Here is a 12315-nt window from a genome sequence, read left to right on the forward strand (position 1 = left end):
ACTTATCTGACCTCAAACAATGTAATTAAGTTATTTTTGGCTTTCATTTTTCAGTTGTCTCCACCCGAAGGACTTTGGGATCTGCAAGCGAGGAAACAACCAAAGAGACAGAAAAGAGAAGTTATAATTTGAGAAATATGGAGAGGATAATTTACACGTAAGAACAGAAGCTCCGTGATGACGATTACCTGGAAGGCAAAAAATAAAGTCTTATCTCCTTGCTTCTTCACCCATGGTCGTGCAGTCAAAACTCAAAACTGCAGCGATTGAGGCTCCTGATCCTGAAGTCCCCGCCGGGCGATGAAAGATCCCGCTGCTGATTTTAAGCCGTGCCGGACGATGAAAAGTCCTGTGAACGGTGCGTCGAGGCAATCAAGGCTCCCGACACTGAAGTCCCCTCCGGGCAATGGAAGACCCTGTGGCTGGTTCCAAGCCGCGCCAGACGACGAAGAGTCCTGTGAATGGGCTGACTCAACGCCCACAATTCTGGGCAGACGAAGAAGCTGCCGCTGGAGCCAACCAGGGACCCACAAGTTCCTGATGCTACAGACCACAGGCCGTGGCCGAAGCCTCCGAAGTCAGCCAGCTCCATGATGGGAAGTAAGTCTGGAGGCCGCCAGCTCCCTTTTGCTGGGTCGCAGCACGAACAGAGATGCGACCCGGAAAATGGCCGTATCTCCTTTAAAGAAGGAGATTTTTTTTTAAAGTTTCCCCCATCGCCCCCTCACCCCCCACATAATACACAACTAAAAGTAAACTATAACATACATCTAACATTAAAAACAAGACAAGAAGGAAAAGACAAACAGACCGCAGGTGAGCCACAGCTGCTAGGGCAGCGCTGCCACATCCGGGTTATTGCAGGCAGTGACTAGTGGGGTGCTGCAAGGCTCGCTGCTGGGACCGCAGCAATTTACAAAATCGATGATTTGGATGAAGGAATTAAAAGTGACATTAGCAAATTTGCATATGACACAAAGTTGGGTGGCAATGCGAACTATGAAGAGGATACCATGAGGATGCAGGGTGACTTGGATTAGGTGGGTGAGTGGGCAGATGCATGGCAGATGCTGTATAATGTGGTTCTTGGTGGCAAGAACAAGGAGGCAGATTATTATCTGAATGGTGTCAGATTAGGAAAAGGGGAAGTGCAACGAGACCTGGGTGTCCTTGAACATTAGTCACTGAACATAAGCATGCAGGTACAGCAGGCAGTGAAGAAAGCTAATGGTATGTTGACCTTCATAACAAGAGGATTTGAGTTTCGGAGCAAAGTGGTCCTTCTGCAGTTGTGCTGGGCCCTGGTGAGCCCACACCTGGAGTATTGTGTGCAGTTTTGGTCTCCTAATTTGAGGAAGGACAACCTTGCTATTGAGCCAGTGCAGCGTAGGTTCACGAGGTTAATCCCTGGGATGGCGGGACTGTCATACGAGGAAAGATTGGAAAGATTGGGCTTGAATTCACTGGAGTTTAGAAAGATGAGAGGGGATCTTATAGAAACGTATAAAATTATAAAAGGACTGGACAAGCTAGATGCAGGAAAAATGTTCCCAATGTTGGGGGACTCCAGAACCATGGACCACAGTTTAAGAATAAGGTGTGGGCCATTTAGAACCGAGACGAGGAAAAACTTTTTCACCCAGAGTTGTAAATTTATGGAATTCTCTGCCTCAGAAGGCAGTGGAGACCGGTTCACTGGATACATTTAAAAGAGTTAGATAGAGCTCTTGGGGCTTGCGGAATCAAGGGATATGGGGAGAAGGCAGGAACGGGGTACTGATTGAGGATGATCAGCCATGATCCCATTGAATGGTGGTGCTGGCTCGAGGTGCCGAGTTGGCCTACTCCTGCGCCTATTTTCCATGTCTACAGCCTTAATTCATCTGTCTTGTTACAAATGCTTAATTTGTTCACATAATAGACTGTTTTATCTTTGAAAATACTTTGCTTGAAGTTGACTCCATGCATCACAGCACTGCTACCGTTATACATACTCCCTGCATTACATCATGCTTGTTATTACTAAATGCAAAATTATATTCCATGTCACGATCTCCTATGTGGGACCTTGTCGAAGGCCTTCTGAAAGTCGAGATACAACACATTGACTGGTTCTCCCTTATCCACTCTACTAGTTACATCCTCGAAAAATTCTATAAGATTCGTCAGACATGATTTGCCTTTTGTAAATCCATGCTGACTGTCCGATGATTTCACTATTTTCCAAATGTGATGCTATCACATCTTTAATAACTGACTCTAGCATTTTCCCCACTACCGATGTTAGGCTAACTGGTCTATAATTCCCCGTTTTCTCTCTCCCTCCCTTTTTAAAATGTGGGGCTACATTAGCTACCCTCCAGTCCTCAGGAACTACTCCAGAATCTAAAGAGTTTTGAAAAAATATCACGAATGCATCCACTATTTCTGAGGCTACTTCCTTAAGCACTCTGGGATGCAGCCTATCTGGCCCTGGGGATTTATCTGCCTTTAATCCATTTAATTTACCTAACACCACTTCCCGACTAACCTGGATTTCCCTCAGTTCCTCCATCTCATTAGACCCCCGATCCCCCGCTATTTCCGTCAGATTGTTTATGTCTTCCTTAGTGAAGACAGAACCAAAGTAGTTGTTCAATTGATCTGCCATCTCCTTGTTCCCTATGATCAATTCACCTGTTTCCGACTGCAAGGGACCTACATTTGTCTTAACATATCTATAAAAGCTTTTGCAGTCAGTTTTTATGTTCCTTGCCAGTTTTCCCTCATAATCTATTTTCCCTTTCCTAATTAAGCCCTTTGTCCTCCTCTGCTGGACTCTGAATTTCTCCCAGTCCTCTGGTATGCTACGTTTTCTGGCTAATCTGTATGCTTCATCTTTTGTTTTAATACTATCCTTGATTTCCCTTGTTAGCCACGGATGCACTACCTTTCCTGGTTTGTTCTTTTGCCAAACTGGGATGAATACTTGCTGTAGTTCATCCATGCGACCTTTAAATGCCTTCCATTGCATGTCCACCGTCAACCCTTTCAGCATCAATTGCCAGTCTATCTTGGACAATTCACGCCTCATACCCTCAAAGTTACCTTTCTTTAAGTTCAGAACACTTGTTTCTGTATTGACTTTGTCACTCTCCATCCTAATGAAGAACTCCACCATATTATGATCACTCTTGCCCAAGGGGCCTCGCACAACAAGACTGCTAACTAACCCTTCCTCATTACTCAATACCCCATTACAATATTAATCTCTCACATTTTCAATGCTTCCTCAGAAGAGTAATTTTGGAAAAAGTAATTTTTCCAAGATCTTCTGCACAACATCTACATCATGGTAGTATTATATTCTGAAATACTTTTAATAAGATAACATCTTTTGTGGATCAACAAGCATTTTCAGTACAAAGTCCAGCCACTTTCAATCACGCCAACACCCTGATCAGTTCTTAATTTTGCATTTTCCATTTTAGTTTGTGAAGCCTGCGAGACATTTTTTATTGAAGAATGCCCTGTGCATGGCCCACCAGTCTTCGTGAAGGACACTGTCATTGATTGCAATCACCCAGATAGAGCTCGTTTAACTCTACCAGAGGGTCTCAACATTGCCACGTCCAAAATTCGTAAAACCGGTCATGGAGTCTGGAATGAAGGGAAGGTTATTCCCAGGGGCGTTCATTTTGGACCCGATGGAGGAGAGGTTTCAAGTGAAGAAGAAGCTGCTATCAGTGGTTATTCATGAGTGGTAAGTGACTCCAATAGTTCATCATGGAAAATGCTCAGCAGGTTTGATAACATTTGTTGAAGAAAGATCATCATCCTGAAATGTGATCTGTGTTTTATTCTCCACAAATGCTGCCTGCCTTGCTGGGTATCTCCTGAATTCTCTGTTTTTATTACAATATTTTTGTAGCTGAATTATTTTATATTCTAATCAAAGTCATCAAGTTTCTTACCAATAAACAGTTTGAAGCTAACTGAAAATAATTTCTGTAACTTAGATTCTTAATTACATTTTCCCATTTTAATTTGGTTGTCAATGTGAATAGAGACTGAAGAGTCTGTGCTCTTTGTCCCTCGCTTCTGTTCCAGTGATTCTCACTTCACTGCTCAGAGTGGCATCCCTCTCCCTCACCCAATCTCTGAGCTGAATCAGTGCTCCATCTCCTTCCTGCTCTGCTGCCCCTCTTTCACCCTGATGTTCGACCTCCTTGTTTGAGAATGCATTGAACATTTCTGAACAATCAGAAATCATTAGAACAGTGACATTACTAAAGTTAAAGAACCTATTACAACCTGACAAATCTCCTTGAAATTGTGCAAAATGTTTATTATATTCTTGGAGTTTCTTTGCCATGTGATTTAATTTGCAGAAACATTTGAGTGCTCTAATATAAAAGTGCAATCAAGTGAAATAGGTTAAGTGGTAATACTAATACTGAAGGCCTAATACTGGGAACTGTGTAAGCTTCACGTTTGTTTTCTTTATCAATGTGTTTTTTTTAACCAAATATCTTTTTTATAGATCAGTAAGGCAAACAATGACATTGAATACATTGATGCACAGGATGAATCTAAATCGAACTGGATGAGGTAAGGAAAGACTAATGCTGATAATAATAACAAGCAATAACTGGGTTATTTAAAAAAGGAGACACAAGAGACTGCAGATGCTGGAATCTTGGAGTAAAAGCAAAGTGTAAGAGGCACTCTGGGTCAGGCAGCATCTGTGCAGGGAATCGACAGACAACGGGTGGGACTTTTTTCAGACTGATGGACTAGACAATAGACAATAGGTGCAGGAGGAGGCCATTCGGCCCTTCGAGCCAGCACTGCCATTCAATGTGATCATGGCTGATCATTCTCAATCAGTACCCCGTTCCTGCCTTCTCCCCATACTCCCTGACACCGCTATCCTTAAGAGCTCTATCTAGCTCTCTCTTGAATACATTCAGAAAATTGGCCTCCACTGCCTTCTGAGGCAGAGAATTTCACAGATTCACAACTCTCTGACTGAAATAGTTTTTCCTCATCTCAGTTCTAAATGGCCTACCCCTTATTCTTAAACTGTGGCCCCTTGTTCTGGACTACCCCAACATTGGGAACATGTTTCCTGCCTCTAACGTGTCCAACCCCTTAATAATCTTATACGTTTCGATAAGATCTCCTCTCATTCTTCTAAATTCCAGTGTAACAGTACAAGGTAATAAAGCTGGAAAAGAGAGGTGGGGCGGGCCAAAGGCAGGCAAGTAAGAGGAAAGAAATATAGAAAATAAGTGCAGGAGGAGGCCATTTGGCCCTTTGAGCCAGCACTGCCCATGCACTGTGATCATGGCTGATCATCCACAATCAGTAACCTGTGCATGCCTTCTCCCCATATCCCTTCATTCCACTAGCCCCAAGAGCTCTATCTAACTCTCTTTTAAATTCATCTAGTGAATTGGCCTCCACTGCCTTCTGTGTCACAGAATTCCACAAATTCACAACTCTCTGGGTGAAAACGCTCTCACCTCAGCTTTATATGGCCTCCCCATTATTCTTAGATCGTGGTCCCTGGTTCTGGAGTCCCCCAACACTGGGAACATTTTTCCTGCATCTAGCTTGTCCAGTCCTTTTATAATTTTATTCGTCTCTACAAGATCCCCTCTCATCTTTCTAAACTCCAGTGAATACAAGCCCAATCTTTCCTATCTTTCCTCATATGACAGTCCCGCCGTCCCAGGGATTAACCTCGTGAACCTACGCTGCACAGCCTCAATAGCAAGGTCGTCCTTCCTCAAATTAGGAGACCAAAACTGCACACAATACTCCAGATGTGGTCTCACCAGGGCCCTATACAACTGCAGAAGGACCTCTTTGCTCCTATACTTAAATCTTCTCGTTATGAAGGCCAACATGCCATTGGCTTTCTTCACTGCCTGTACCTGCACGCTAACTTTCAGTGACTGGTGTACAAGGACACCAAGGTCTCGTTGCACCTCCCCTTTACCTAATCTGACACCATTGAGATAATATTCTGCCTCCTTGTTTTTGCCACTAAAGTGCATAACCTCACTTTTATCTATATTATACTGCATCTGCCCACTCACTCAACCTGTCCAAGTCACCCTGCAACCTCCTAACATACCCTTCGCAGTTCACACTGCCACCCAGCTTTGTGTCATCTGCAAACTTGCTAGTGTTACTTCTAATTCCATCATCCAAATCATTAACATATATTGTAAATAGTTGCGGTCCAAGCACCAAGCCTTGCAGCACTCCACTCGCCACTGCCTGCCATTCTGAAAATGAGCCGTTTATTCCTACTCTTTGCTTCCTGTCTGCCATCCAATTCTCTATCCATAACTATATCCTACCCTCATACCACATGCTCTAATTTTGCTCACCAACCTCCCGTGTGGGACCTAATCAAAGGCTTTCTGAAAGTCTACATACACTACATCCACTGGCTCTCCTTCATCCATTTTACTTGTCACATCCTCAAAAAATTGCAGAAGATTAGTCAAGCAAGATTTCCCTTTCATAACTCCATGCTGACTTGGACCAATCCTTTTACTGCAATCCAAATGTGCCTTTATTACCTCTTTAATAATTAACTCCAGCATCTTCCCCACCACCGATGTCAGGCTAACTGGTTTTCTCTCTCGTTCCTTTCTTGAAAACATTAGCGACCCTCCAATCCACAGGAACTGATCATGAATCTATTGAACATTGTCAAATGGTCTCCAATATGTCCACGATTTCTAGAGCCACCTCCTTGAGTACCCTGGGATGCAGACCATCAGGCCCTGGGGATTTATCAGCCTTCAGTCCCATCAGTCTCTCCAATACTATTTTTCGCCTAATGCTAATTTCTTTCAGTTCCTCTGTCTCCGTAGATCCTCTGTTCTCTAGCTCATCTGGGAGATTGTGTCTTCCTTAGTGAAGACAGATCCGAAGTATCTGTTCAACTCTTTCGCTACTTCCTTGTTCCCCTTATCAATTTCACCCGTTTCAGCCTTCAAGGGACCCACATTTGTCCTAACTAATCTTTTTTCTCATAACATACCGAAAGAAGATTTTACTGTCCTTCTTTATATTCCTGGCCAGCTTCCCTTCATACTTCATCTTTTCAGCCCGTATTGTCCTTTTTGTTACTTTCTGTTGTCCTTTGAAAGTTCCCCAAACCTCTGACTTCCCGCTACTCTTTGCTATGTTATACATCTTTTCTTTTTGTTTTATTCAATCCCTAACTTCCCATGTTGCCTCTTAGAATCTTTCTTCCTGTTTTGAAAGAAATGATCCTGCATCTTCTGGATTATGCCCAGAAATTCCTGCCATTGCTGTTCCACCGTCATTCCTGCTAGGATCCTTTTCCATTCGACCTTGGCCAGCTCCTCCCTCATACCTTCATAGTCCCCTTTGTTCAACTGCAACACGGACACTTCTGATTTAACCTTCTCCCTCTCAAATTGCACATTAAAACTAATCATATTGTGGTCACCACTTCCAAGCGATTCCTTTTCCTTGCGTTCCCTTATTAAATCTGGTTCATTGAACAACACTAAATCCAGAATTGCCGTCTCTCTGCGAGGCTCCAGTACAAGCTGCTCTAAGAATCCATATCGAAGGCACTCTACAAACTCCCTTTCTTGGGGTCCAGACCCAACCTGATCTTCCCAGTCTACCTGCATATTGAAATCCCCCATAATAACAAACCTTTGTTACATGCCAGTTTTAACTCCTGCTGCAACTTACCCCCGATATCTATGCTACTGTTTGGGGGTCTGCAGATAACTCCTATTAGTGTCTTCTTATCTTTACAATTCCTCAACTCTATCCACAATGACTCTAGATCGTCAGTCCCTATGTCACCCCTCACAATGGACAAAATGTCATCCCTTCCCAACAGAGCGACCCCACCTCCTGTGCCCACCTGCCTGTCCTTTCAAAAGGATGTATAATCCTGAATATTCAGTTCCCAGTCCCGATCCTACTGCAGCCACATCTCTGTAATCCCCACAATGTCATATCTATCAATCTCTAACTAAGCCTCAAACTCATCCACTTTACTTCTTATACTTTTGCGCATTCATACACTTACTTACTTACTGCCCATTATGCCTCCTGGCATGTAGGGCAACAACGACGGTCCTCCACTCCTGTCTGTTCTGGGCTAGTTTCTGGACACTACCCCAAGTCAATTCCATAGTTTTCATTTCCTCCTCTACAGTTTGACGCCATGTGGTTTTGGGTCTCCCTCTTTTCCTTTTCCCTTCTGGTGTCCACTGCAGGGCTATTCTTGGGATGCTGTCTGGTTCTCTTCTCAGAATATGGCCAATCCAGTTCCAGCACTTTCTCATGATGATGGTATCCATACTCTCTTGCTGGCATTGAGCAAGGAGATCTTGGTTGGATATGGTGTTTGGCCAAAATATTCTAAGGATTCTTCTCAGGTTCTTAGTATGGAAGACTGACAGCTGGTTGATGTCACTCGTCATTCTCCAGCATTCCGAGCCATATAAGAGGGCGGAGAGGACACAGCTCCAGTATATCTTCAGCTTGGTCTTCATGCTGTATTGCTGGGACCTCCATACATTGTTTAGCATTCTGAAAACATTCCTAGCCTTGTTTAGCCTCTTTTTAATGTCATTTTGTGCTCCGCCATCGTATCTGCCTTTACTACCAAGATAAATAAACTCCTCAGTTATGGGAAGGTCGTTTCCATTCACTTGGATTGGTAAGGGGTTTTGGATGTTTCGTGTCATTAATTCAGATTTTTTCTGGTTTAACTTCAAGCCAATTTGTTGTACAGTCACTAAGATGGGATGTTTTTTCCTGCATGTGTTTGTGAGTATGGGAGACCAGAGCTATGTCATCTGCAAAATCAAGATCTTCCAATGTTGAGAAGAGGGTCCATCGTATGCCTCTTGCTTGATCTTCGGTTGTCTGACGCATCACCCAGTCAATAGCAATATTGAAGAGTAGCGCTGACATCACACACCCTTGTCGAACTCCTGTCTTCACCTGGAATGTGTGGTTACTATTCCCTACTCTGCAAGAGAAGTTGGCGTAGAAGCTCTTAATTACTTCGACTATTTGCTGTGGGATCCCATACATTCGTAATATGCCCCAGAGACTGTCCTGGTGGATGCTGTCAAATGCTTTCCCGAAATCAACGAAGTTGATATATATCTGTCTCTGCCACTCAGTGCACTGTTCTATAATGGTATACAGGGCAAATATCTGGTCAATGCATCCCCTCCCACCACGAAATCCTGCCTGCTCTTTCCTGAGCTGTTTGTCTACTGCTTCTAAGGTACGTTGTATTATAATCTTTGCCAGAATCTTGCTTGGAATTGATAGAAGAGTGATCCCTCTCCAATTGTTACGCTCTCTTAAGTTGCCTTTCTTTGGTATCCTAATGATGACTCCTTCTGACCAGTCGTCAGGTATCTCCTTTCTTTACCAAATAGCTGTGAAAAGTGGTACAAATACTTCGACTGCAAGTTGTGGGTCTGCCTTAAACAGTTCTGCTTTGAGGTTATCTTGGCCAGGGGCTTTTCCACTTTTAAGGGACTTAATGGCTATAACAATTTCCTCCTTAGTTGGTGATTCAGTGCTAATATCTAGGTCATCCTCTGGTTGTTGGGTGTTAGCCTCTATTATGGGCGGTGTTCTATTCAATACTTCATTAAAGTGTTCCACCCATATTTTGACGTCTTGCGCGGGCTTCTAGGTCAACACATTTATCAGAGACTTTTATAAATTGGCTCTTGAGGCTGTCTATTTCTAACTTCATTGCCTGCATGTCTCCTGTCATCTCTTCCACAACAGCTTCCATATCTTTCACTGCAGTTCCATTTGCGGAGACAGTTTCATGCACGGCCTCAAACATCTTTATGGTCTCTTCTGCCACCTTATTAATTTTCCCCGTTAATTCTTCTTGCACATCATCAACTTTTTTTTGCAGAGCACCAATGCCCGCAAGTATTTTTTCATTACCAGCAATCAAATTTAAGTTTCCAGCTTTCAAATCATTTTTCAATTCATTTTTCAATTCTCTTACCGAGTTCTTTAACTCCTCCATTTCGGTTTTCTCTCTTGTGGTCATCTCAGTCTTAGATCGTGTAGCCATTCCAGAGTCCACTCCAAAGGTCTGTTTTGCAGTTTCTTGATGTTCCTGAGTCTTCAGCAGTTGTTTTATAACTTTCCTATGTGGGCTCTGACCTGGAGACGTACTTTTCATTTAAAATGACTTTCCCTCCGTTAAATTCACGTCGCTTACTCAGCACCGCGACATGGGACTCCGGTAAGTTTTAAAAACGATACCGACCTCCAGACCCGATTTTAACGCGAAAAGTCGCGATTTTTTCAGAGGAGCTAAAAATTGCGACTGCTAACACAGCATGTCGCCACCGGAAGCGTCAAAATATACGAATACGTGGGGTGAAAGAGGGGGCTGAGGGAGACAATGCTTGTGAGTTCACTGCCAACCTAATTAAACATGTACTCAATCTACCTGAGGCACCTGTAATTGAAGTAGCACATCGACTACCCAGATTTAAACCAAGATCTCAAGGAGAACATGCATACCCACGACAGATCATAGTCAAATTTCGGGATATCCTAACAGTGGAAGCGCTGATGAAAAAAATTAAATACGGAGAGAAGATGATGTACAGAAATGATTCTATTAAACTCCTACGGGACTACCCTTACGAGATTGTGCAAAAGAGAAGAAAGTTCGCACAGACCAGAGAAGTTCTTTACGGTGTCAAGGGTGTCAGAGTTGGAGTGTATTATCCGGCCAGAATGCGTATCACTTTCTTGGGAATGTCAAAAACATTCACTAATTCGGTAGAATCTCTTAAATACGCTCAAGAAATCGTGGCCAAGGCAGCGACAATTGAAGATTGATCACCAAGACGTCAAGAACAAATTAATTTGCTTATTTCCCCAACAAGAATATCACAAGCAAAGTGAAATAAGCGAACAACTCCATTCTTTAAAAATTAATACACGCAACAGATTTTTCATGAGACGTGTCTAGACATTATTATCTCCCCTGGAACATTGTGGAATCTAATTCAAGGACTCTCTGTGCTCAAACGAGGAAAGACTGATAACATGGGAAGGTCGTTTTGCTGAGCTGAGCTGAGAGTGAAAAACATTATATGGTTTATATAGTTTTACAAAATATAGAGAATTAATAACAATTAATAATTAACAATATTAATATAGAAATAGCAATCGGAACTGATAAAAATGTGTTGCCTGCCTCATAACGCAGACAACAGTAATCAACAGTAATCACAAAAGTTCCGCAGCTCGAGAGGGGAGGAGACTCAGGCACCTGGCACAATTCCAGGAGCCTGAATCCGGTTAACCCTTTCAGCGTACAGCTCACTTTTAACAATACTAAAATCAATTATAAATAGTTAAGAGATAAAGAGTGAGGAATATATGTAACTGAATACATGATTAGATTTGATAAGTCGGAATGAAACATATATATATACTGCAATTGGGTGAAATAGAACTGATTTGGAAACGGTACCGACCCCCTAGGTTTTAGGTAATAAAGGCAGAGGGGCTAACCTCACAACATCTACGCCGGAAGCGATATTGATGTCGTACACCACAGACGAGTGGTCCACCCACTACGGTGTCCTAAACTTAGACACCGTAAATTTATTTGATATACTTTTTTTTTTTATCACACTATGTCACATCTATGTGTTTTTCTTTCAAGGACAATCGCGGAGGGGAACTACCAAGGAAGTCTATAATATAAATGCCCCCAAAACTATAAATGTCCTGAGACATGGATGCACCATAATAAATAAGGTCATTAAAATTGGTAAAAATGTATGACGACAATCAAAAGAAAATGGGAGGAATCAGACTATGTAGTTGGAATATAAGGGGTATTAATGAACCTATTAAAAGGGGCAAGATACTAGCTCAGTTGAAATCATACAACACGGACATTTCGTTTTTACAGGAAACGCATCTTAGACATCAAGATCAGTCGAGACTGAGGGCGAATTGGATAGGCCAAACATTTCACTCTTCATTTACTTCCAAATCTAGAGGCACTGCAATCATTATTCGTAAAGGAATTCCATTTAAATCAAAGAATACTATATCAGATAAGGAAGGGAGATACCTTATAGTAGCAGGAGAGATCAATAATACGCCAATTACGCTGGTAAACATATATGCGCCTAATTTTGATAACCCTCAGTTCTTTAATAAAATTCTGAATATAATTGCAGAATTTAATTATCAAAATGTTATAATTGGAGGAGATTTTAACTGTGTTTTAGACCCTTA

The 12315-nt window shown here is 42.4% G+C and overlaps 1 pseudogene; it reads left to right on the forward strand.

Moving 5' to 3' along the window:
• Positions 1-300: 300 nt before the first annotated feature.
• The window catches only part of LOC144611088 (histone-lysine N-methyltransferase PRDM7-like), a 32017-nt pseudogene continuing 20002 nt past the window's right edge, over positions 301-12315 (forward strand).

The sequence above is a fragment of the Rhinoraja longicauda genome, chromosome 39 (genome assembly GCF_053455715.1).
Source record: "Rhinoraja longicauda isolate Sanriku21f chromosome 39, sRhiLon1.1, whole genome shotgun sequence".
In the NCBI taxonomy this organism is placed as follows: Eukaryota; Metazoa; Chordata; class Chondrichthyes; order Rajiformes; family Arhynchobatidae; genus Rhinoraja; species Rhinoraja longicauda.